This window comes from Pipistrellus hanaki (genome assembly GCF_964339955.1).
Source record: "Pipistrellus hanaki genome assembly, chromosome: 1".
In the NCBI taxonomy this organism is placed as follows: domain Eukaryota; kingdom Metazoa; phylum Chordata; class Mammalia; order Chiroptera; family Vespertilionidae; genus Pipistrellus; species Pipistrellus hanaki.
Window position 1 is genome coordinate 116,224,911 of NC_140503.1, and position 26,257 is coordinate 116,251,167.

At 42.7% G+C, this 26,257-nt stretch overlaps 1 pseudogene across 1 annotated transcript in view; it reads left to right on the top strand.

The window, feature by feature from the left end:
• Positions 1-26,257, top strand: part of LOC311620775 (neurofilament light polypeptide-like) — a 1,158,328-nt pseudogene that overhangs the window by 583,319 nt on the left and 548,752 nt on the right. The gene's annotated exons all lie outside the window — the stretch shown is intronic.

Here is a 26,257-nt window from a genome sequence, read left to right on the forward strand (position 1 = left end):
ACCCCAAGGAAAATATCAAGATCACAACTGCCTCCCTACCTTCAACATAAATAGAATCCACAATCACACTCAGCTTTTATGCCAATAGGAAAACCACTATATTAATAAAATTTGGGCACACATTACTAAAACTCTGTGGCAACAAAAATTCAAATAATTGAGGTATTCTATTTAGCCAACAAATAAGTAGAAAATTTAGTTACCCAGAACATGATTTTAAACAGGAATTTTAGGGATAAAATAGGACAGGTTTATAGGAAATTTTTTAAATTAAGGGGACCATGGAAGAAACACAGGGCTACAGAGCAGCAGAAGGTGTATTTCCATAGAATAGAAGAGCTGAGGAGCTTCAGCAGGAACATTTCTATAGAATGAGGGAGCTGGAAATAGCAAAAGGTCTATATTTGTAAAATAAAGGGAAGGAAACCCCTCATCCAGAAGGAGAAGAAGAAAGCTCAAAGGGAATAGAAAAACAATAAAGAAGGAGGGGGGAGAACCTCACATGTCCCATATAAAGTTCACCTTTGAACCCAGGAGTTACTGTAGTAACCAGTCTAAGGGACTAGTGACCAATCAGAGGGGATATCAGGCACCACGGTCTGCAGCCTTTATAAGCCATAAGGATAAAGGAACTCAGTGACACCCTTTCCTCCTCTCCATGTGGGAGTTCATTCTGTGGGACTCTTTCCCCTTCCCCACATGGGAGTCTATACTTGTTCTTTAATAAATTTCCACCTTTTCTATACCACTTTCTGTCTGTGGATTCATTCTTCGACTCTGGTGGACAAAGAATCTGGGTTCCATTCCAAAAATCCCATTTCAATTTCATAAACACTGTAGTGAATCAAGGTTTTGACTGAATCTACTCAGTTCTTGGATGTTGGCTATGACAGTTGCAGTGTTTGCCTTGGGAGCTGGCATATAGGAACATCGATAGATTCCTTATGCTTTTGTGAGTCAATGTCATAATGTTATTGTGTTGTTTTCACTTTGGGATTTTTACCTACTTCAAGTTGAAGTGGAAAGGCCTGAAATGTGTTTATAAAATACACCCAGAACAACACTTCTATTTTGGAACTCTTTGCTGGCTAAATAAAAATAAAAATAACCTCCAACAGCTGCTAGATAGGAGAAAAATACCAATCATTTCAGAAGCTGAGAAATGTGGGATGAGCTACTACTTCAGATCCTGAAAAATAAGCCCATTCAAAAGTAGTGAGGGCTTGATGCTCCAAATGAAATGTTAACACTAGGCTGCACTTCTTGTCATTGGTAAGAATGAATGTATAGGGCGCCTCGAAGAAGCAATTTTCCTTGAATGTTATTATGGAGTACCTTCGATTTTGAAGGAAAGATTTCTTCTTGTTTGTATAGTATCTATAGTATCATTTTTGTATAATGCCCTCTCAAGTCCTCTGGAATGGTTATATAGTTGTACATCTACAAGCTTTTTTATACAATATACATGCCAGAGAAGTCAGATATAGTGTCAGAATTCATCATATGCAATCTATAAAACAGGGGCTGTGCAACCACATCAGCACATGTTACAAGAGGTATTTCCATTTTTTTTTAATGTCCCTCTAAATTTGTTTGACAGAATTTCAGAAGAGAAAATGTGTTTGCTGCAGGCCAGTTTGTTTTTGCTTCTAGGAGTCAGTGAAGATGCTGAAAGCTCTTCAACTTTCCTTTTCCATTATTTAAACCTCATATTCTCAGACACTCTGCCTGCAGCAGTGGTGGGGATTCTTTCCTAAACGGTCCTTTGTCTCAAATGTTTCTCAAGGCACTTCTAGGCAGGTTTAGACATTTCAAAGTCACAGCAAGTTTTAAAATATACCCTAAACCAACACCCAAAAAGAAGGGAAATTTTTTGTTTTAACCTAGCTCAATAGCCACCAGCCCTAAATATCAACTTTCCTCTATTTAAAAATATATATAATTCTGAAACTCTTCAGCACTCTCACGATACCAATCTTTTATCTTGCCTTCAAGGAAAGATTAAAATCAAAGTGATCATTTGATGACTTCACTTCTTCACTTCTCATTCAATCCCCAACTCACTGCTAACTTACTCTGTGTTTACAATTCCAATGAATCGGTTCTTGCCCTTCTTTTGACCAGTGTTGGCCTAATTCGTTGTCATTTTCTAACTTGAAAAACAATAGCATTTGACATTGTTCAATAGTACCTCCTTCTTGAAACTATCCACTCCTTTTTCTCCCCTGGCACCATATCCTCCTGATTTTTTCTTTACTTCTCCCATAATTCTTTTTAGTGCTGTCTACTGACTACTTTCCTCACCACCTTAATTTTTAGGATTCTCTGGTTGTCTTTTGCTCTTCTCCTGATTTGGCACACTCCTCCTGAGCAATCCTATTGAAACAGGAATTTTAGGGGAACATAGGCAGGCTTAGGGAATTTTTAGAATTGGGATCCATTGAAAAACACAGGGCTACATATTGGGAGATCTCCATAGCACAAGGAAGCCAGGTGCACTTACATCTCCATAAAACAAGGAAGCAACAACAGGTACATCTCCCTAGGACAAGGAAGCCAGGTGCAGGGAGCAGCAACTATTGCATTTACATAAGACAAGGGAGCTGGAAGTAGCCAAAAAGGTATATAGAATATTTGTAAAATAAAGAAGAAGGAAGAAAGCCAGAAAGAAAAGAATAAAGAGGAAGGAGGTGGGATGGGGAGGGAGAACCTCACACGTCCCATGTGAGGTTCACCTTTGAGCCCAGGAATTACTATAGTAACCAGTCTAAGGGAACAGTGACCAATCAGAGGAGATATCAAGGCACCAGAATCTGCAGCCTTTCTGAGCCACAGGGAAAAGGGACTCAGTGGGACCCTTTCCCCCTCCCCACGTGGAGTCCGTTCTGTGGGACTCTTTCCCTCTCCCCATGTGGAAGTATGTACTTGTTCTTCAATAAATCTCCACCTTTGCTATACCACTTTCTGTCCATGGATTCATTCTTCGATTCCAGCAGACAAAGAATGCAGATTCCAGTCCAAAAATTCATATCAGATGGTGCATTGGCCAGGAATTTCCCCATAAGTCATTCATCTTTCTCTTTACGTCAAATGGTGAAAAGCAATGGATTCTGTCTCTTTTATGTCTCTTGTATGGTATGATTTTGGAGGCTAACAGATGCCTGCCAATCACTTAAACTTGGCTGCCATCTAAAAAGCAGGCATCTCTCCATCTCTCTCTCTTTCACTGCTCCTTTCTGGATGTATTCTCCAGGGCCAAAACCCAAGCGGGCATGCGTCAGTCAAGTAAAGGCTACTAGGGAGACTGCTGCTAGAAGAAAAAGTCTCCCATACTACCTAATAAAAGTAATATGCAAATTAACCATTATTCCGATCTACAAGCCACACTCACAAGCCACGCCCACAAGCCAATCAGAGCGAGCATGCAAATAAACCCAACCAAGATGACTACAGCCACAGAGAGAGGAGGGAGGCGTTTCCCCAGCAACAGAGGAAGCCAACTTTTCCATCTGCCCTTGCCAGCTTAAGCCTCCACTCAAGGCTACAAAGTTTCAATTATAGAAGGTAAACAAATCCAAACAGAAATGGCAGCAGCCACAAAGAGAGCAGGAAGCTTGGCTCCACTCCAGGCTACAAAGTTTCAATTGTAGAAAGTAAATATTGATATATCCCACATACCACACCTCCACTTGGGTCGCTGGTGGGCGTGGCTGGCCTGCAAACCACCACAGGCCCCTTGCCTAGGCAGCCCCACGCCCCAAGGGAACCCCCACCCTGATCCAGGACACCCTTCAGGGAAAACCAGCTGGCCCCCACCCATGTAGCAGGCCTCTATCCTATCTAATAAAAGAGTAATATGCAGATTGATCATCACTCCAACACACAGGATGGCTGTCCCCATGTGGTCAAAAATCCTCCCCTATGTGGACACAAGATTGCCAACAGGAGAGGGCAGTTAAGGGACCAGGCCTGCAAAGGAGGGCAGTTGAGGGGCCAGGCCTGCAAGGGAGGGCAGTTGGGGGCAATCAAGCCTGCAGGGGAGGGCAATTAGGGGTGACCAGGCCAGCAGAGGAAGGAAGTTGGGGGCAAACAGGCTGGCAGGGGAGCAGTTAGACATCAATCAGGCTGGCATGGGAGTGGTTAGGGGGTGATCAGGCCGGCAGGCAGAAGCAGTTAAGGGCAATCAGGAAGGCAGGAGGCGAGTAGTTGGGAGCTAGCAGTCCTGGACTGTGAGATGGATCAGGCCAAAACAGGCAGTCGGACATCTCTCAAGGGGTCCCAGATTGGAGAGGGTGCAGGCTGGGCTGAGGGACAACCCCCCCACCCCAACCCTGTGCATGAATTTTGGCCTCTAGTGGAAGGATAAACTGGTGCCAGATCAGGTTAGAGCTTTAGGCTTCCCCCAGTTTCAAGACAAAGCTTGGCCATCAGTTAAATGAGTGCTTGGGTTCCTGTCCAGATCCAAAGATCAAAGAGGCAATTCTCCCTCCAGTTCAGAGTTCTCGGATATTCTTATGTGAGTAAGAGCCACAGTGGAGGTGCTGGGAGAGAATCTCTCCATGGCTTGCAAACCTCCTCATTAGGGTTTTAAAACACATGTCATTAAGTTCTGACCCCTCCAGGGAAAGCATACAAGGGTTGGTTACCCAGCATCCTGGGTCCTCGCAGCTGTCTTAGACAGCTGGGAGAGACTGAGACATGGTTCCAAAAACAGCACATCTGACTCACTACATACACCGAGTGTCCAGATTATTATGACCTCTGAATACATAATAATCTGGCCTCTCAGTGTATATCCTATATAATAAAAGGCTAATGTGCAAATTGTACCGTCGACCAGGAGTTCAACCAGCAGGTAGGCTAGCCAACTGCCATGTCCCCCATCCGCGCCCCCCCCCACACCCCCCGTCCCGGCCAGGCTGGCTGAACCCCACTCATACATGAATTCATGTACTGGGCCTCTAATATATAGTATGTTCACTCCCCCGGCCCAGATCCCAAGTAGGTTTTAATTGGAGAATCATCTACCTTTTTTTCTTCTGCTTTCTGTCTCAGTCAGGTCAAAATAGTATCCAGCCAATACCGCTGCCTCTGAGGTCCAGGACCCACTAAGCTTAAAATCCTAAGCCTCCATTTGTGCGGGCCTTTATAGTAAGGGTCCTGGGGAAAATTTTCTAGGCAAGAGTTAAGAAAGGAAGAGACAGAAATATCTGTTATTTCATTAATTACGAGGCTACTCACCTCTCGCCTTCATTGTGATTCTGTAAAATGGTTACACACTCTCAGAAACATTCTTAAAAGTCTCGTTTTTGCCAGGTTTTATTTCCCGGTCCATTTGAAATTTGGAAAAATGAGCCATTTCTCATAAATTAAGGGATGCTTCTGGGACCTCCTATACACATGTAGAGGGAAAGGCTAGTTCAAGTGAAGGCACCCCACCCAACTTTGGGTGGCCCTCCGCCAGAGCCGCATCTCTTCACAGATGCTATAGCCACGAGATGGTTTTCTTTAAAAAATGGCAAATATGACACAATCCGGCAAGCCATGTGGCCAAAATAGTCCACTGGTAGAATGCCAAGGGTCTGGGGAGGGCCAGTCCCAAACCAGGGATGAGAGACATTGCTTTTTAATGGAGTGCTTTGTGGAGTGTCTGTGGATTGTGCACACTTGTACATATTGTGTTTCTGTTAATGTTTCATGTTGATGTTTGAATCAGTCTGTTTAAAAATAAGGAACGTCCCAATTTCCAGGGGCCCAGCTGCTTGTGGACAGGAGGAACATGTGGCAGGGTGTGAATCCTGAGGGTCTTTACTGCGATGTACCTTGGTTACTGATTGCGAGCTTGGTTTGCTCGCCGCCGTCTTCATGAACATAGAAGGCCCTCCGCCTCTGCTCTGTGTAGGCTCTGTGTCACTCAGAACCAGAGGCTGTTCTGCTAGGTTAAAATTTTAAGATTCTAAAGCGAATTTGAAAGTATAATTTGTGAAGGTTGCATATATGTTCACCCAGGGAAGTTTAAACAAAGACCACTAGCTAAAGTTGTATGATTGTCTTCCCTGCCTGGGGCGAAGCGGGAAAAGGAAAAAGAGCCCTTTTACTCAGATGCTAAGCAACTTTTGGTTCCAAAGGCAGGGACCTTAGAGAAGGGGCAGGGCGGAGCAAATTGGCAAAGCCCCGCCCACCATCACGTCCATTAAAACATTTTTTAAGCAGCATTGTCAGCTTGTGGTCCAAGCCTGCCAGCGACTTCACAAACCCAAGCAGGCCCTGTGGAAGCAGGAACTAAGGTCATCTATGGAGTGATCACAGCTTCACAGCTTCACAACTTCCTGGTTTCTCCGCCCTTAGGGGCATGGCAGCAAGGGAATAGGCAGGTGTCCTCCCAGCATTTTCTCTGACATTCAAGTATATCATATAAAAATTTATTAGCCAGATTTAAAAGAATTAATTCAGTGGTCCGGACCAAATCTTTATTGTTAAAAACCTGTTTAAGTTTTAATAATAGTTAAATTGGGTATATTTGGTGACTTTTCTGACTGAAATATTTCAAGGATTTAACTGAAAGACAGCTTTTGTGACACCCCAAGGGCCCTAGGGTGATGCAAAAGATTTATTCTCTCTCCCTAAAAAGAGAAATACTTTGAACCAAATTAGGCCAATACAATATACTTAAAATTGCATGACGAAACTCTTTCAAATAAAAATTAATAGCAATATTCTATTTAATACGTATACTTTGAATGTCATAAAGGTTTTAGTCTACTTCCAGTCAGGAAAAAGAGCAAGTGTGATAACTCAGTGTCGGCCAGTGACATCCTGGGGTTTTATGTTTCTCTTACTAAGGATTTCTAAATTGTTTTCAATGCTTTAATGCACTGTCCGCAATAAGCCAGGTGCCACATGTTATATACAAATTGTTTGTTGTACTGAAAGGTTGTTGTCTCAGATATTATGAAACAAAGGTTTTATCAATTGCATTTTAAACAAATCTAGAACCATGCCACTTTTGGATTTTGTCATTGGACAGTCTTTGCCTTACTTCAGTGCATGGTAAAGTCTTTAGAAAACCCATAGACAGGACTCTGACTTACTCTAAATTGCAGGCCTCTAAGCAGGTTACAGTTGAACTAAAAGGTGTTTGTAAAACTTCAGGAAATTACAGCACCCCTTTCCTAGCATGCCTGAATAAAAGAAGCTTAAAGTTTAAAAAATATTTTCCACCAACATTCACCATTAATAAAAACTAGGAAGGTGTGCCTTTGTAATCCCCTGCAAAGTCAGCTAGCATGTCCCTCTCCCAGCAGGTGAAGCAACCATGTTGATTGCTCAGTTTAAAGGAAGGTAACATTCTTAAAGTTTGAAAATAAAACAGCAGAAATTAAGGGTCAGTAGAAATTAAAAGTTAAGCCAGTAAGCAGGAAGCTTAAAATATATAATCAGGCAGAGGATAAATCCTTTAATGACAAGGGCATACAAGGGGTGGTGACCAGAGCTGTGAATGCTTTACTCAGATCACTGGAGATTGGCCAAACCAGGGTTCCAGGTGCTGTATGAACTCTGTAGACCCCTAGGAAATTCAGGTCAGCAGGCACTCCAACCCATCCAGTTCAGTGGGTAATTCAGAACACTACAGCCACTCAGGTCCTTTTAAATTGCAGGCAAAGGACCTGAGGGCGAGACGGGGTATGCACGCTTCCACGGGAGGCATGCGGATGGCCTCTGTGTGAGCTCGGGTCATCACCATGGTGGCCAGGATGGCCAGCCCACCCAGCAACCTTGCTTGCTGCCATATGTAGCAAGGAACCCCTCACTCCTAGTTTGAGAGTGGGCCCTCCCTTCAGCCTTGGCCAGGTGGGGACACCTCCCGGGCAAGGACATCTTTATAAGCTTTCTAAGCACAACAGATACAGGCGACCCCTGCGTGAGCTCAGGTCATCACCACGGTGGTCAGTGCGGTTAGTCCACCTGGCAACCTTGTCTGTGACCGATCGTCCACAAGGTGGGTCCTTGTGCACATCTTTTTCTTCTTTTATCTTCTTTCAGATAGAAAGCGTGTTCTCTATTCCAGTGTTTCCCAACCTTCTCTCATGATGAGAATCACCTGGTGGAGTTGTTAAAACACAGATTCCTGAATCCCAACTAAGAAGTGCTAAACTAGAATTTTTGAGAACATATAGGTAAAATTGCATACCTAACTTAGTGCTCTGTATATAACATATGTGTTAGAGCACTAGTTAAGTATACAATTTTACCTATATGTTCCCAAAAATTCTAGTTTAGCACTTCTTAGTTGGGATTCAGGAATCTGTGTTTTAACAACTCCACCAGGTGATTCTTATCATGAGAGAAGGTTGGGAAACACTGCTCTATTCTATATACATAAAAATAGTCCACTAAAATGTATCCTCCAGAGGTGGGATAAGTTTGACCCACAAACCTTAAAGAAATAATGCCTAATCTCTCTCGGCCCTCAGGTATGGCTTCAAATGCCAACTAGAAAATAGTAAAAATGAAACCCAGAAGGGAGTTTTAATCTTTTCTGTAGGAAAAATGGGAAGTAGTTGGAAGCCCTATATATCCAGGCTTTCTTTAGTCTAGAGCAGTGGTTGGCAAACTGCAGCTTGCGGAGCCACATATGGCTCTTTGGCCCCTTGAGTTCTTAGCAAAGGCCAGCTTAGGAGTATCTTAATTAAGTTAATAACAATGTACTTACCTATATGGTTTAAGTTTAAAAAATTTGGCTCTCAAAAGAAATTTCAATCGTTGTACTGTTGATATTTGGCTCTGTTGGCAAATGAGTTTGCCGACCACTGTTCTAAGGGACAAGCCAAAGGCAGATGAGAAATTATCAATTTAATCCTTTGCTTCTGGCAATAACAACCCAAGTCCACCGAGGGAGAAGGCGAGGCCATGCCCCCACCCAGGGCAGAGCCAAGCTCAGCTTGCCCCAAGACAGAGAAATTATCTGGCCATACTTTAGCCCAGATCCCCTTCTTGCTCCAGGACATGAAACAAATTAAAAGTGATCTAAGAAAGTTCTCAGAAGGCTCTGACTAATATATTGAGGTCTTCCAAAACCTCATTCAAGTATTTGATCCCTCATATAGAGACAGCATGCTCAGTTTAAACCTGACCCTCTCAGCCACTGAAAAGCAAAATACACTAGAAAATAAAGCACTGCCAGTTTTTTATGTTAGAAGGCCTCAGTCTTGGTAAAACAAAGCCTGTTAATTACTCTAAATTAACCACCATCAATCAAGGGGATAACAAAAACTCCTCAGCCTTTTTTGAAGGCTCAAGGAGGCTTTTGGTTAAGCGTAACAATGGTACCCCAGATTCAGAATTAGGACGAATTTATCATTCAGGCTATCCCAGATATCAGGAGATTGCAAAAATTGGCTATTGGTCCCAAGAGTACTTTAAAAAATCTCCTGGAGAACCAGGATGGAGACATAGATAAATACCTGTACTTGCTGCCTCTCACAACCACATGAAAACTACAACTAACAGACAAAACAAATATCATTCAGAACCACAGAAAAACTGGCTAAATGGATGCTCTACAACAAGAAGGAAAGAAAAAAGCGCATTGAGACTGGTAGGAGGTGCGGAGTTGTGGAGGTGCACGCTAAACGCGCTGGCAACTGGGTGCACTGTTGTTGTTTTTTCAATCCAGAGGGAGATATAAGCTCCCAATTGCTCTGAACTCCAGGCCCAGGTAAGACCCTGGGGACCCAGACTCATATAGGGAGAAACTGGACTATCTGTTATCGGGCTGGAACACGAGAGTGGCTTTCTCTCAGAGGTGCTAGCAGTGATCATTATTTCTGTGTGGGGGTGCAGGACACAGAGACACAGGAACCTTCCCAGTGCAGAGCTGACTGGCAGCCATTGCTGTTTGCTCTGCCCCGGTGATTCCCTGAGAACCCGCCTCACCCAAGTTGTGCACAGCGCTTTTGCATATGAATGGCCTGTCCTTTGGCAGACTAAAACCTAACGAACTGCTGCTGGGTCAGAGAGCTCCAATGCCTCCAAAAGAATGCCCGAGGCCCGGCAGCAGCCACCTGCCCTACTTCACAGCTGGGCCTCATCTGGGCACTTCCAAACCCCAAACTAGACTTACAAGTCCAGAAAGCACAGAGAACCCCAAACAAGAGGAATCCAAAGAGGACCACACCAAGATACATCATAATTAAAATGCCAAGAGCAAAAGACAAAGAGAGAATATTAAAAGCAGCAAGAGAAAAATAGTTATCTGCATATGACTGTCAGCTGATTTCTCAACAGAAACAATGCAGACCAGATGGGATTGGCAAGAAATATTCAAAGTGATGAATAGCAAGAACCTACAATCAAGATTACTCTACCCAGCAAAGCTATCATTTAGAATTGAAGGTCAGATAAAAAAAAAATGCTAAAGGAGTTCATTATCATCAAATCAGTTTTATATGAAACTAGAGACCTGGTCCAGGAAATTCAGGCATGGAGGAGGTATCCCTCAGCCCAGCCTTCACCCTCTCCCATCTGGGACATCCCTCTCACAATTCAGGACCGATGACTCCCAACCACTTGCCTGCCTGCCTGCCTTATTGCCCCTAACCACTTTGCTTGCCAACCTGATTACCCACTAACCACTCCCCTGCTGACCCAATCACCTCCAACTGGCCTCCCCTACAGGCCTGCTCTCCCCTCTTGGCCTGATCACCCCCAACTGCCCTCTCCTGCAGTCCTGGTTCCCCCAAACTGCCCTCCCTTGTAGGTCTGGTCCCTCCCAAATGCCCTCCCCTGCCAACAATCTTGTGGTGGCCATCTTGTGTGTTGGATGGTCAATTTGCATATTACCTCTTTGTTATATAGGATGCTGAATGGTATTCTTTAAGAAGAGGAGGAAGAAGAAAAAGGTAAAGATAAAAATTTTGAACAACAAAGTGGCAACAAATACATATATATCAACAAGTGAATCTAAAAATCAAGTGAATAAAAATCTGATGAACAGAATAATCTGGTGAATATAATAGAATCAGGGGCATAGAAAGGGAGTGGACCGAATTCTCAGGGGGAAGGGAGTGTGGAGGCGCAGGAAGAGATTAGACAAAAATCTTACACTTATGGATGAGGACAGTGGCAGTGGGCGAGGTAAGGGCATGGGGTGGGGTGGGAACCAGGTAGAGGGGAGCTATGGGGAGGAAAAAGAGGAACATCTGTAATAATGTGAACAATAAATATGTATTTTTTTTTAAATCTCCTGAAAGTTACCACCTCTGTGATCTATAATAAAGGCCAGAATAAGGAAAAAGGAGAAACAGGGGGAGCTATGCCAGAACCAAGGCCCTTAGTGCCGAGCTTCGGCAAGGCAAGGACCTTCAGTCAGAGCCTGGAGGCAAACTGCCAGTCCCGTTCACTTGCTACAACTGTAGACAGGTTGGAATTATGAGCTGGAGTTGCACCAAGGGGTGAGGTGGACTCCTGAAGCCCTGTCCTGCCTGTCAAGGAAACCACTGGCAGTCTGGCTGCCCCTAGAGACGGAGGTCCCTTGGGGCCGGGCTGGTGACCAGTTGACCCAACAGGACTGATAGGGCTGGAGGCCTCTCAATCCGGCTCATCAGAGAACTGTCACCTCCACCCAGAAGCCCTGGGTAAGCCTAACAGTGAGAGTCAAGAGTGGGGGGAGGAGCAGGGGCAGGGGGAAGAAGGGGAAGCAAGGAAATTTATTTCCTACCCCATGCTGGAGCCACCTTCTCTGTACTCCTCCCAAACCCTGGTAAATTATCCTCAGAGGCTGTAGCTGCTACAGGCATGTCTGGGAAGCCAAGAAAGATATATTTTTCTCAGCCTTTAAGGCACAGCTAGGGTAATATGTTCCTTTCCCATTCCTTCCTGACCCTGACAAAAGCCTCACATTCACATCAGAAACACTGTCCTCTCAAACCTGAGGCTCTTTCTAGAAGGACTCAATATTCTAATAGGCCATTTATTGTAGAAGCCCAAGGTTTACTGAAACCTTGTCATAGTCTTTACAATGCCCCACCTTAGGACACAGAGCCTAATAGCAGAGGAGGAAGAGTAAGTAGTAAATGAGGCAGTGAGTTCTATCCAGCCAAATGTCCCTACCCTTACTCTTTACTTGAAGAAAACGCAAAGTGGTTTATAGTGCTAAATCTCAAGGATGCTCTTTTCTATATACTCCTGTCTCCTAATTCACAGTTCTGTTTGCCTTTTAAAGATCTTAATAACTAAAGCAGTCAGCTAACATAGACAATACTGCCCCAGAGCTTTGGGAATAGCGCTCATTTATCTAGGAGGCCTTTGAACAACTCAAAAAGCCTTTTTACAAGCACCATCTTTAAGTCTCTCCACAGCTCAGCAGTATCAACTCCTAAATCTGTCTGTCTCCAGTGAGCCTTGAATGCCAGCACAGGAGGAAGACAAAGCTGCATTGCCATCAATTAGATCACCAAACCTCTACTCATGTGAGCCTCTAAAGGACCTGAAATTTCTCTTTCAAAGGGATCTTGGAAGACAATGCGTGCCAGATAAGTAACATACTCTGGTATTTCTAAATAATCAGTATTTTAATCTTTTTAACAATTCTCATTCTGTCTTTTTTTATTATTATTATTATTCTGTCTTTTTATAAGTGTCATCCAAAGCCAAGGCTGGTACCTGGAGGAGACCTTCTCTGTCCTTATGGGGACCCAGAAACACCACAAGATACTCCCACTTACAGCCCCTCTCTGTAACCCTGGTACAGCACATTAATCAAGCCATGCTGGCTCCCCAAATCCCTAACTACTAAGTATGTTATAAGCAGCCAAGTCAGAGTAAAATGTGTTAAATCTTCGTCTATAGGACAACTTATGTTACCACTACCACCAACCAAAACCACTTCCTCAGGCCTTGGTTTATACTGTTTTATTATTACTCATCTTTAACCATTGCTTGTTATGTTTCATATCTTCCCTAAAGCTCCAAATGGTCCTCCACATGAAACCGCAGACGAAGGCCACTACATCCATGGTTTAAGGACCCTTAGACCACCCACTTCCGATGGGACCCTGACTGTCGCTCCCTAATAATGTCCCTTTGCCAGCAGGAAGCAGCCAGACAGATCGGCGTCCATTGTCCCCAATGGCAGTTGGAGTTTCCTAATTGGAGGGGGGACTGAAACAGGAATTTTAGGGGTAAAATAGGACAGGTTTAGGAAATTTTAGAAATTAAGGGAACCATAGAGGAAGCACAGGGCTATAGAACAGCAGAATGGGGGAGCTGAAAACAGCAAAAGGTCTATATTCACAAAATAAAGAAAAGGATACCCTTCATTCAGAGGAAGAAGAAGAAAGCCCAAAGGAAATAGGAAAACAAAAAGAAAGGAGGGAAGAGAACCTCACATGTCCCATGTGAGATTCACCTTTGAGCCCAGGAGTTACTATAGTAACCAGTCTAAGGGAAAAGTCACCAATCAGAGGAGATATCAAGGCACCAGAATCTGTAGTCTTTATAAGCCATAGGGAAAGAGAACCCAGTGGGATTCTTTCTTTCTCCCCATGTAGGAGTCTGTACTTATTCTTCAATAAATTTCCACCATTGCTATACCACTTTCTGTCTGTGGACTCATTCTTTAATTCCAGCGAACAAAGAATCTGAGTTCCAGTCCAAAAATTTCATATCATTATGAAGTGCTATTTCATTGTGGCTTTAAATTGTATCTCTCTGATGATTAGTAATGTTGAGCATTTTTTATATGTCTCTTGACCATTTGTATGTCCTCTTTGGAGAAGTGTCTATTTAGGTCCTTTGCTGATTTTTTATTGAATTATTTGTCTTCCTTTTGTTGACTTGTATGAGAATATTATAGATTTTGGAAATTAACCCCTTATCAGATTATCATTGGTAAATATGTTCAGTGCAATTCCTATCAAAATACTAATGGCATATTTGGTGAACAAAAACTCCAAAAATGCATAAGGAACCAAAAAAGAATAGCTGCAACAATCTTGAGAAAGAAGAACAAAATTGGAGGGATCACAATACAGATATCAAGCTATAGTACAAAGCCATTGTTCTCAAAACTGCCTGGTACTAGCATAAGAACAGGCAATACTGATCAATGGAACAGAACAGAGAACTCAGAAATTGACCCACGCCATTATGCTCAATTAATATTTAATAAAGGAAGCAAGAGCATACATTGAAGTAAAGATAGTTTCTTCAATAAATTCGATAGATACATGCCTCCCAAAAAAAGAAAATAGACCCCCAACTTATTTCATACACAAGAAAGAACTCAAAATGGACAACAGATTTAAATGTAAGTTGTGAAACCATAAAAATCCTTGAAGAAAATGTAGGCAGCAAAATATCAGACATTTCATGAAGAAAAATTTTCACTGATACAACACCTATGGCAAGAAAAGCTAAGGGAAAAAAATAAACAAATGGGTCTACATCAAAATAAGTCAACAAAAGAAACCAGCATCAAAGTGAAAAGGGAAACCATTGGATAGGAAAACAATTTTAAATAAAAAATATAGTCTGGTCCAGCTTAGCTTATGGGATCCACATAGTCATGGGCCATCGGTATATACATATCAGCCACACATACATGGCTATGGAGAGAACCGATGAGCATGCTGGTGAGTGTGGGTCACAGAACAAGAGAGAGCAAGAGTAAACAAGAGTGAATGAGAGCAAGAGCAAAAGAAAGGGAATTCATGGTCTGGGAATTTTAACTCTCCAAGATTTTGCATGCTTCTACGAGGTCCACCCCCTAGCCAATTCATTGTTTCCCATGCTAGTCTGACAGGCAAGCACCTCCCCTGTGCCACCCTGGCTTCTATGTGTATGTTCTACCTTCCCCATCTCTCCCCAACAACCCGGAAAGGATGGGGGAAGAGAGGTGTGAATCCCCTGGGAGGAGCAATGCTGTGTGAAGCTGTAGCTTCCTGGTGAAGCTGCCCAGATGACCAGGCTTATAATGTCTGGCCTGCCCTTTGCTCTCTGCCTATTAACATTAATAACTAGCTCATTATGATACTAACAGAGTGTCTTTGCTTGATTTATATGTATATGCTATATTCTCTGAGAACTTGCCATACATTTGGAGTATATTACTTAAGAAATAATTTATACTATGCCTTGAGGTTACATCTATTCAGTGAAAATTCAAAAAGAAAAAAGACCAAAGGCCAGAATATTAAAAAGAATCTGTAGTGCAAAAGTCAGAACTCATTCTAATTGAACAGAGAGAAACTTAATGCCCATTACAAGCAGGAAGCCTGGAACTAGCTAATGAATGTGGTTGTGCTTGCAACAGACTTCACACCCTCTAATGAATAATTATCCCCGACAGCTGGTGCTAGACAAGAGCTCCCTTTGCCTTCCAGTTTAACTCCTCTACAGAAGAGTACATTTGTTTTTTGGCTCTTAACCTTTTAAACCAAATGGATATTAAGACATGTTAACACTTGCTCTGAGATTATGCATATTAATGTTTCAACAAAACATCTGAGCATTAGTCATTGTCCTAAAAGATTGTCCCAATTCTTTACTTCTTTTTTTTTTTTTTAACTATCTAATACTTGCTAATGAGGGTGTGAAAGAATTCCCTTCTTTAAAGTAATATTCTTATGTTATACATACTGACCCAGTTTAACAGATGTGATAATAATTGCAAACCTCAAATCTTCATGAAGGGAGGAAAAAGAAATAGGATAAGAGGTCTGATTTCATGTTTATAAAAAAAAAAAAAAACAATATTCAAAAGAAATATGTGAAATTTTAGCATCTATTAAATACATTGGGTAATAGGTAGTTGCCTCTTACATTGTTTATGTTTTCTGCATGTTTGAAATAGTTCATAACTTACAATTGAAAAAATATATATCTCTTCAACTAGACAAGCCAAATTACAATAGTTATGAATTAGAATTTCCCACCCTCTAAATGTCCACTGTTCTTGCTTTGCCAATCTGATCCCTGATTAAACTTGACCTTTTTTTTTCTAGTATTGCTTCTCAGTTGCCTAGTATTCCTACACAACACCATGAAACTGTCAATTGGTTCCAAATTCACTCCAAACAATCTAAGATTGACACTCATTGTTTCTTACTAATTTATCCCTCCACTTTAATCAACTATTATTATATTAGAGGCCCGGTACATGAAAATTCATGCACTGGAGGGGCAGTCTCTCAGCCTGGCCTGCCCCCCCTCACAGTCTAGGAGCCCTCAGGGGTGGGAAGCAACCCAGTGATCAGGGTAAGGCAACACCCCATTACACCTCTGCTGCTGCCACTGCCAGCAGTGCAAGCCTCAACTGGCCTGTTTACCTGAGCCTCGGGTGTCCCTGGGCGTCAGGGCAGCCACCATCTGAGGCTTGCTTGTGCCTCGGGCTGGCCCTGGCAGCTGGGGGGCTAAGGGGTGTGGGGGATTCTAGAGGTAAGTGCACAGAGCAGCCGGACCTACTGTGGGCAAGCCCAGCGTGCTGCATGCCTGCTGCCCCACAGGGCTGAGGAGTCTGGACACCACCATCTTGTGGCTTTGAGCATTGCTATCTTTGAAAGTGTAACAGTCAATTAGCATATCCCCTCCTTATTGTCTGTGTGTGCCACCATCTTTGTGAGGATATGATCATCAATTAGCATATTCCCTCTTTATTCGATAGGATTGTCTATTTGGACTATCTCAAACCCTTTCTACTTTGCTCCAATCCCAACCCTTACCTCATTTTCTGAAAGATCTTTGCAAAACTTATTGACCATTCCTAAGTTTCTTACCTTTAAGGAGTTTTTCAATTTAAGTACCTTCAGTTCATACTTTCTATTAAGGTCAGAGTTTTCCAAGAACTCCAAATGCAGTACTGATAGGGGAATTTTGGTCTGGAACACCTGGTGCTCCCCTGGGCAGGATGGCTTTCTGGATTCTTTGTTCATTGAAGACGAAGAATGAAACCATGGATGGAAGATGGTATAGCAGGGGTGAAAATTGATTGTAGAACAAGTACAGACTCCATGGGTGGAGGGAGAGTGTCCCACTGATTCCTTTTACCCTGGTTTATAAAGGCTGCAGTTTTTGTGCCTCAATATCCCCTCTGATTGGCCACTATTCACCTGTGATTTGGGTCAAAGGTCAAACCTCACATGGGACATGTGAGGCCCTCCTTTATTTGTAAATATAGACCTTTAGCTACTTCCAGTTTCCTTATTTTATGGAAATATAACTTCTGCCTTTCTCTTGTCTTATGGAAATACAACTGTTGCCTCTCCCAACTCCCTTTTCTTATGGAAATGTAGCTTTTGCAACTCTATAGCCCTGTGGTTTTTTTTTCATGAACCCCTTAATTTTAAAAATTGCCTAAACCTGCTTTTTTCACCCCTAAAATTCCTATTTCAGTACCATACTGTTACATTTCGCTCACAGAATTAACAGGATTAAGGTTATATATGTCCCAGGTGTCCCTTCCCCCAAAGATTGCTCACTTCTTAGTATTCACACCTTTTCTTTTTTTATTTTTTTTTTATTTTTTTTTAAATATATTTTATTGATTTTATGATTTTATACAGAGAAGAAGGGAGAGAGATAGCGAGTTAGAAACATCGATGAGAGAGAGTCATCGATCAGTTGCCTCTTGCACACCCCCTACCGGGGATATGCCCGCAACCAAGGTACATGCCCTTGACCGGAATCGAACCCGGGACCCTTCAGTTCCCAAGCCGACGCTCTATCCATTGAGCTAAACCGGTCCCGGCTCACACCTTTTCTTTTTTTAATCCTAACCCAAGGATATTTTTTCCATTGATCTTCAGAGAGAGTAGAAGGTAGGGAAGAGGTGGGAGGGAGAGAAAGGAAGAGAGAGAGAGAGAGAGAGAGAGAGAGAGAGAGAGAGAGAGAGAGAGAGAGAGAGAGAGAGAGAGAGAGAAACATGAACATGGTAACAATACATTGATTGATTGTCTCCCCCATGTGTCCCAACTGGGGCCAGGAAGCAAATTCACAACCGAGGTATGTGCCCTTGACCGGGAATCAAACCTACAACCCTTTGGTCCTCGGGCGGGCATGCTTTAACCACTGAGCAACCAGCCAGAGCTGTTTGTACCTTTTCATAATTCTTTTCTCTTCAGTGCAGTAGAGACCTGTGACTTGCTTTTATTAAACAGAACACAGGCAAAAGTGATGAGATATCACTCCCACGTTTGCATTATATCACACAAGTCCCCATCTGAGCAGACTGGAATAAGAGATTCTCCTTGCTCTCTTGATAAAGCAAGCACCCATGTTGAGGAAGCCATGTGGCAAGGAACTGTGGGAGGCATCCAGCCAACAATCATTAAGAAGGCCAGGTCCTCAAGAGTGCATTCTCAAGGGATCTCAAGGGATCTCAACTTCGATGAGCTTGGAAACAGATTCTTCCCCAGTTGTGTCTCCAAAAGAGAATACAGCTCAGCCAACACCTTAGTTACAACCTTGTGAAACCCTGAGTAGAAGGCATAGCTAAGCCATGCCCAAACTCCTGACCCATTGAAACTATTCTATAATAAACATTTATGGTTTTAACCTGAGTTTATATAATTCATTGTGCAGCAATAGAAAACTGAGACAGTGGGTTAGAAATAAAGGAAACAAAAGGGAAGGAAGGAAAGAGAAGTGAAGGGTAAAAGATATAGAACTGTATCTTACAGTAACACAAAAAGCAGGAGAAATATAGGACTCTCTGCAAGAGAATCAATCAATGGCACAAATACAGAACGTAAATGGTTGAAAAGGAATTCCTTTGAGGTGCTGCTGCTGGAAATGGTGTAACACAGGAAGTATCATACATTTTGTTTCTATTTAATACTGTGAAGTAAATACATATTCCATTTAGGACTCAACCAGTAAACATTAATAATGATGAAATCTTTGCTATATGCCAATGCTGTGCTAAATATTCTGCATGTATTGTCTCATTTAATCCCAACAACAACTTAGAGGTAGTCATTATTACTCCATTTCAGAGATGAGAAAATTAAAGGATATACACATGTCAAATTATTTGTCCAATACCACCCATCAAATAATAGATGGTGCTAAAATTAAACTCCAACCTGTTTCATTGCAAAGCCTTAGCCATTAAGCATTACCACAGTGCGGAGAATGTAACTCAGAGAGTGCTGCATGAAAAAGCTGAGGACAGAAATGAACAGGATAACATAGAGGCAGACACAGGGCAATGCCAATCAGCCACTTCAGGGGTAAAAAGAAAGCATGTAGCAACATTTTGCAGAACAAAAAGAATTAAGCATTTCCACAGAATCACTGTGAGAAAAATCACTCTAAAACTGATCCTTAAGCAAGCAAGTTATATCCCTGGGCAGAATACAGTGACCAAAAATAGCATGTAACACAGAAGAAAGGGGTCAGCTAAACTTGGTCAACATAAGAAAATTCAAACCAGACTAGAACAAAAACTATTTCTCTGGCTAAGTAACTGTCAATATATCAAAAGCCACTGTCCAGTTTCATTCTTTGTGGTATTGAATTATATGAACTAACGTAGCCCCTTCCAGACTGGGGATTCAGATATTGCCCACAAATTTGCTTAATCAAGTTCCAAATTAGACAGCACTTCACACTGCTAGAAGCAACTGGATTGATAGAGCCTCAAATCTCTGACATGTTGGCGATCAAAGTGGGCAAAACCTTTCATTCAAGTCTATCTTAACAAGGTGGATTCCTGACCAGGTGAGTATACTTTATAAGACATGATAGGATCCAAGAAGGAGCCAAACTCAGCCATCAGTAATTCACTGGAACAATAAGCCTAGGTGTCAGAGGATCCAGGGACATACCACAGAGCAAAGCTAAAGATCAGGAGCCAGAGAGATATATAATCAAGGGGAGCAAAGAGGTGGTGGCTTCAGACTCAAGAATGAGCCAAGTACAGGTTTGCCTGCTTGACTTTGCTCCAGAGCTAGTTTCATCAGATTAAGCAAGTCCTCAATCAGGTAACAGCCTGCCCAGCAAGGCATCCACGCACAGTTTGCTCCAGTCCCCTCAATAAATTAGAATTTTTAGAAATTCTTTTCTTACCTACCTCACCACCACTGCTGAATTAGTATCCCAAGAGCTTCAAGCCTTCTCAGTGTATCCAGTTTACAACCATTTTTTTTCTTTCACAAAAGACAAACATTGTTGAGGCATTTAAGTACTTCCAATGGCATTGGATCCATCATCAAAAGGATGCTTTCCAGAGTGTCAAGCACTTATTGATTTCTGGGTCTGTGTAGTGTGTGATAAACTACACTTCTTCCCACAGACACTTTGCACCATGGTGTTGGAATGATTCTTGGCTGTTTAATGACAGGGGCGCAGTTGCATGTAAATATTCAGAAATTCAAACTGCCCCCTGGATGTGAATGGTAAGTAGAAAACATGTCTCAGGAATATGGTGTCAGAAGTTGCACAATGCCTTTAGGCAGTAGTTCTCAACCTTTCTAATGCCTCGACCCTTTAATACAGTTCCTCATATGTGGTGACCCCCAACCATAAAATTATTTTCACTGCTACTTCATCACTGTACTTTTGCTACTGTTATGAATCATAATGTAAGTATATGTGTTTTCTGATGGTCTTAGGCAACCCTGCTAGCAAACCTGTGGGTTGCGACTTTTGATTTGTTCTCACCTATTCTATTTTATATTCCTAATTCAGCTGTCCCTCTTATAACTTAGACACAACTTTGTCCGAAACTCTGCTCTACTTAAACTCAAGTCAAATGTCACTGATTATATCTTTACTAGAGGCCTGGTGCACAAAATTCATGCATGGGGGGGATGGGAATGTCCCTCAGCCCAGCCTGCACCCTCTCCTGTCTGGGACCCATTGAGGGATGTCCAATCTGGGATCAGCCTAAACGACCAATCAGGACTGCTGGCTCCCAACTGCTGGCTCCCAACCTACCTGCCTTCCTGATTGCCCCTAACCACTTCTGCCTGCCAGCCTGATCACCCCCCAAACATTCCCCTGCCAGCCTGATAGATGTCTAACTGCTCCCCTGCCAGCCTATTTGCCCCCAACTTTCCTCCTCTGCCAGCCTGGTCACCCCTAACTGCCCTCCCTTGCAGACCTGGTCCTCCCAACTGTCCTCCCCTGCTGGCCATCCTGTGTCTACATGGGGGCAGCCACCTTGTGTGTTAGTATAATGGTCAATTTGCATATTATTCTTTTATTAGATAGGATAGAGGCCTGGTGCATGGGCGGGGGCCAGCTGGTTTGCCCTAAAGGGTGTCCCAGATCAGGGTGGGGTTTCTCTTGGGGTGTGGGGTGCCCTGGGCAAGGGTCCTGTGGTATTTTGCAGGCTAGCCATGTCTCCTGGCAACCCAAGCAGAGAGCCTGGTATCTGGGATTTATTTATCTTCTACAATTAAACTTTTTAGCCTGGAGCAGAGGCAAGTCTTCTGCTCACTCTGTGGTGGCAGTCATTTCTGTTGGGATTTATTTATGTTCTATAATTGGAACTTTGTAGCCTTAAGTGGAGGCCTGGGCCAGCCAGGGTGTGCAGAAAGCTTGGCTTCCTCCATCACCACGGAAACCCAAGCCGCCCTACTGCTCTCTGTGGCTGCAGCCATCTTGGTTGGGTTAATTTGCACACTCATTCCTAATTGGCTGTTGGGCAGCACTCAGACTGGTGGGTGTTGCAGAGTCATGGTTGATTTGCATATTACTCTTTTATTAGATAGGATGCTAAATACAATTTAAAATATCCTATAATTCTTCATATACCTGTTCCATAATTTGACACTAATGACATTTCCTCCCTCTTTAGATTATTTCTATGTTCCATTACATTGCTCCCCTCTAGTTTTTCTTTTACCCCTTATTTCTCCTTTTTTATCTTTCTCTTTTGTCTCTTCCTCGGATTATCAATTAAATATCGTCCCAAGAATTCTAACCTCATTCCTCAATCCATCACCCTTGGGTTTCAGCATCCATGCCTGACATCTTGCTCAAAACATTCAGCTGAGTTGACTAATGAAAATTTCTTCTTGGATAACCAATGAGAAACTCAATTTCCACATGCCAAAATCTGAAATTTCTATTTCCTGAAATCAGATCTCATTTCTGTATCCTCAGTAAATGATCCCATTAAATATTCAAATAATCAAAACAATATTTCAGAGTTTATCCCTGTCTATCATTTATTTCATCAAATTAGGCTCCAAGTCCAAAACTATCTTAAGTATTGTTTTGATGATTTTTGAGTCTATCCTTTCCTCTTAATTTCTTAGCTATTTTAATTTAAGTTCTCATCCATTTCTTCCCCAAATTTCAGCAGTAATCTCTAGCAGATTCCCTGCCTCCAACCTTGCCTTCCTCAAATCCATTTTCTATTCATGTATCATGTTAATCTCTTGAATACAATTCAACAATGGATCTCTATACCTTTCAAGAAATGTTTAAAAGTTCTATTTAAACCTAAGACTCATAATTATCTATCTCCTACCTACTCCTCTAACTCCATATTCTGGAATTTCCCAAATAGGTCCCCTTTTTCAACTATGCAGACTATTTCTAAATATTTGAATGTATCTTTAAGCCTCTAACTAGAATGGATTTCCACATACCCCAACTCCCTTTTTTGTCTTCCTACTGCCCTTTAAAGCTCTGCTAAGATGGTACTTCTTACTGCCCTTTAAAGCTCTGCTAAGATGTCATTAATTCCAAGAAACCATTCCTAATTTACCCCTCCACATCCAGGTCTGACTTAGTTTCCTTTTCTGTGCTCCTCTATCAGAGCATTTATGAATCCACCCTACTGGATTCCTCAAAACAACAACTTATTCATCAACCCATTACTAGCAGTCAACAAAATACCTTGTATGGAACAGGAATTTATTAAATATACTAGAGGCCAAGTGCATGAAATTCATGCACAGGGGGCTTGTTTGTCCCTCAGCCCAGCCTGAATCCTCTCCAATCTGAAATCCTCCTCACAATCCAGGACTGCTGGCTCCCAATGCCTGCCTGCCTGCCTACCTGGTTGCCCTTAACCACTTCTGCCTTCCAGCCTAATCACCCCTGAACCACTGCCCTGTCAACCTGATTGATGCCTAACTGCTCCCCTGCCAGCCTGTTTGCCTCTAACTGTCATCCCCTGCTGGCCTGATCTCCCACAATTGCCTTCCCCTGCAGGCCATCTGTGGTGGCCATCTTGTGTCCACATGGGGACAGCCATCTTTGACCACATGGGGGCAGTCATCTTGTGTGTTGGAGTGATGGTCAATTTGCATATTAGTCTTTTATTAGATAGGATTTTTTTTAAACAAATGGAAGGAGGAGAGAAAGGGGGAGGGTTAGATATATTTGAAAAATCTTAGAAATTTCAGGGTGATTAATGGAAGACAAATGTAGCTAACAACTATACCACCTAAATTAATCAAATTCTAGACAAATGCTGGACGTCAATTAATAAAATGAAATGTAACCTGCAGAAGATCAATCTGCCTCCTTCAATCACCAGTTGATAAAAGTGGTTCCAACATAGCACAAATCTTGTTCTTAACACATCTTCTTATATGAGATACTTAATGACAAAAAATAAGCAATTAAAGGAGCCTGAGGAAGGGTCTTGGAGTTTAAATAAAAAAGTTCTAAACTGGGACTTCCTGTGTCATTTTATCCAAGTCAATTCTTATATTAAAGCTGTCTTATTCTTTACTAATACCAAAGATGACTACTCTGAATTCATTGTAATAATTATGTGTTATCTGTGCAAGAATATTTGTATGGGTATATATGTTTCTGTGTCTGTGTATCTGTTTATTATTAGAATATACCTATTAATGATAGATTCATTCAGGACCTATGCTTAATAGATGTGTTGAAAATTAAATAATTTTCTCTTTTTCCACTTTGTTCTAAACCTTCCTCACCAAAGCTTTGTACATACAGATAAAATATCAGCCTTTTTATTTCATTTTCAATTTCTAAACTAATAGATTGCCCAGAATTGCTTGCCATTAGATAAGCACATCCAAATATGAACTCACTTTTCTTTAAATAGCCTTCACCAACTGTTTCCTCTAGATCTATTATGTTATCTTTCTTATACTCTTCCTGCCTTCAAACTCTAAAAGTATCTTTAAGCTCTCCTTTTCCAACACTATCTACACTAATAAAAGAGAAACATGCAAATTAAGCATCAATCTACTATCCAAGCCACACCCACCAGCCAATCAGAGCGAGTATGCAAATATCAAAGATGGCGGGTAAATTTGCTTATGCAGGTGGGGTGGTCCGCGGCATGGCCTGCTCCTGGCGGTCCAAGTTCATCAGGGGCCAGGGGAGGCCTGGCGGGCAGCACCAGACAATGCTGGCAAGGTACTAGCCCATTGCGGCCCTGGGAGGTGGGGTGGGCAGTGCCAGACATCACCTGCAATATCCAGGTCCATTGCAGGCCCTGGGAGGGGCAGTGTCCTGCCTACCCATTCCTGCAGGGCCCTAGGAATATCACCACCTCAGAAAGGAGCGGCTGGGCCTGCTTAGCCACTCCTGCGGGGCCCCAGGAACATAGCTGCCTCAGGGAGACAAGGCTGGGCCTGCTTAGCCACTCCCGTGGGGCCCATGAACATTGCAGGCTTGGGGTTGCTGAGACCCAGACAGGGCCTCTGGCCACAGATTCACAGCTTCACAGAGACAGACTCTACAAGGCCACTCAGTGGCCATGTGGCTGGGTCACAGGGTGCCCATTCAAGATGTGACACAGTGAGGAGGTGCGGGGGGGAAATCCAGAGAATGGGATGTGTGGGTTCAAGACTCACTTCCTTTAGGCTATGCCCTCCTTGGCCTTGGTTCTTTTCTTTCAGGCCTGAAGCCCAAGCACTGCAGGAGAGAGGGATGGATGAAGGCTGAATGTGGAAAGAGGCACGAGGCCTGACTGTAGGGCCGCCTGAGGGGTGGCTCCAGGGCGAATGCCACAGCTTTGGCAAAGCAGCTGGCCAGGAGGCGGGTGTTCCAAGGGGCACTGAGCAGCACCTCGCCATCCCTCTATGAGGACTCCCCACACAGGCACTGCCTTCGCCAGCAGGCTCTGGGCGACATCTGCAAAAGTTACTGCAACTTCCAATATTCTGGGCAAAGAACTCGGGTACCAGCTTGCTAGGAGTGTGCTGTCACCAATGCCATAGATCAAAGGCAAAAACCGGGCAAGGCAGGGTGCACCAGAGAAGGCTCGGGCTAAGGCAGGGGTCCGGAGGGCAGGGATCTGCCTCACCTGCAAAGAGAGAGGTTCTGCAGTGGCCCTAAGATGCGGGTGGGCCTGGCCAGGGATCAAGGGGTATGGAGGGATATCAGAGTGGAAGAGCAAGGACCCGCAGCCCTGAGGCAGGGGTTGAGGAATGTAGGGGTGCTGCTGCACTACAGATTCAGAAAAGCTCCCAGTACGAACTGGCGTGTCCCAGTGCCTTCAATGAGCTTGATGACCAATTGAGATACTATATAAGGAAAATGAGGGAAGAAGTGAGAAATAAAAGCAAAGGTGAACAACACAAAAGAAAGACTAGAAGGAACTTATAAATGCATTGTCACTTAAATAGGGACTATAGTCAATAGTGTTGTAATGATGGTATGATGCCAGGTGGATACTGGAAATATGAGTAAAAATACTTACACTTTGTAAAGTATATGATTTTCTAACCACTATTCTGTAACTAATATAAAACCTGAAACCAATATAAAATAATACTGAATGTAAAGAAATGAAAATTGTAGTGAAATTTTTATAAATTTCAAAGTTTAAATAAAGGCTGTAAAGGAAGGAAGGAGAAGAATAAAAATAGTATTTTTCATTTTACCACCTTATTGTCTTTTCAGTATATGAAAAAGACAGTTGTCTTTTTATGGTGCTTTTATACTTTTCTAAGTCATTTTCTCATTTTAATTTCAGGGCAACTTAAAGACAAGATAATTATTCCCTCCACTATTCAAAAAAAGGAAATGTTGGTGTCTGGTCCCAATGATTCAATTGTCAAGCCCTTATTGTAAAGCAGGATTAGTAAAATTTTCTGTGAAGGGTCTTATCTATACTAATAACAGCCTTGGGGACAATCAGGCCAGCAGAGAAGTTAGGTGTCAATCAGGCTGGTGAGGGAGCAGTTAGGGGGTAATCAGACAGGCAGGTAAGCAGTTAGGAGCCAGCAGTCCCAGATTATGAGAGGGGTGTACCAGATTGAATTTCATGCACAGGGCCTCTAGTAACATATATAAACTATTAAATCAATTG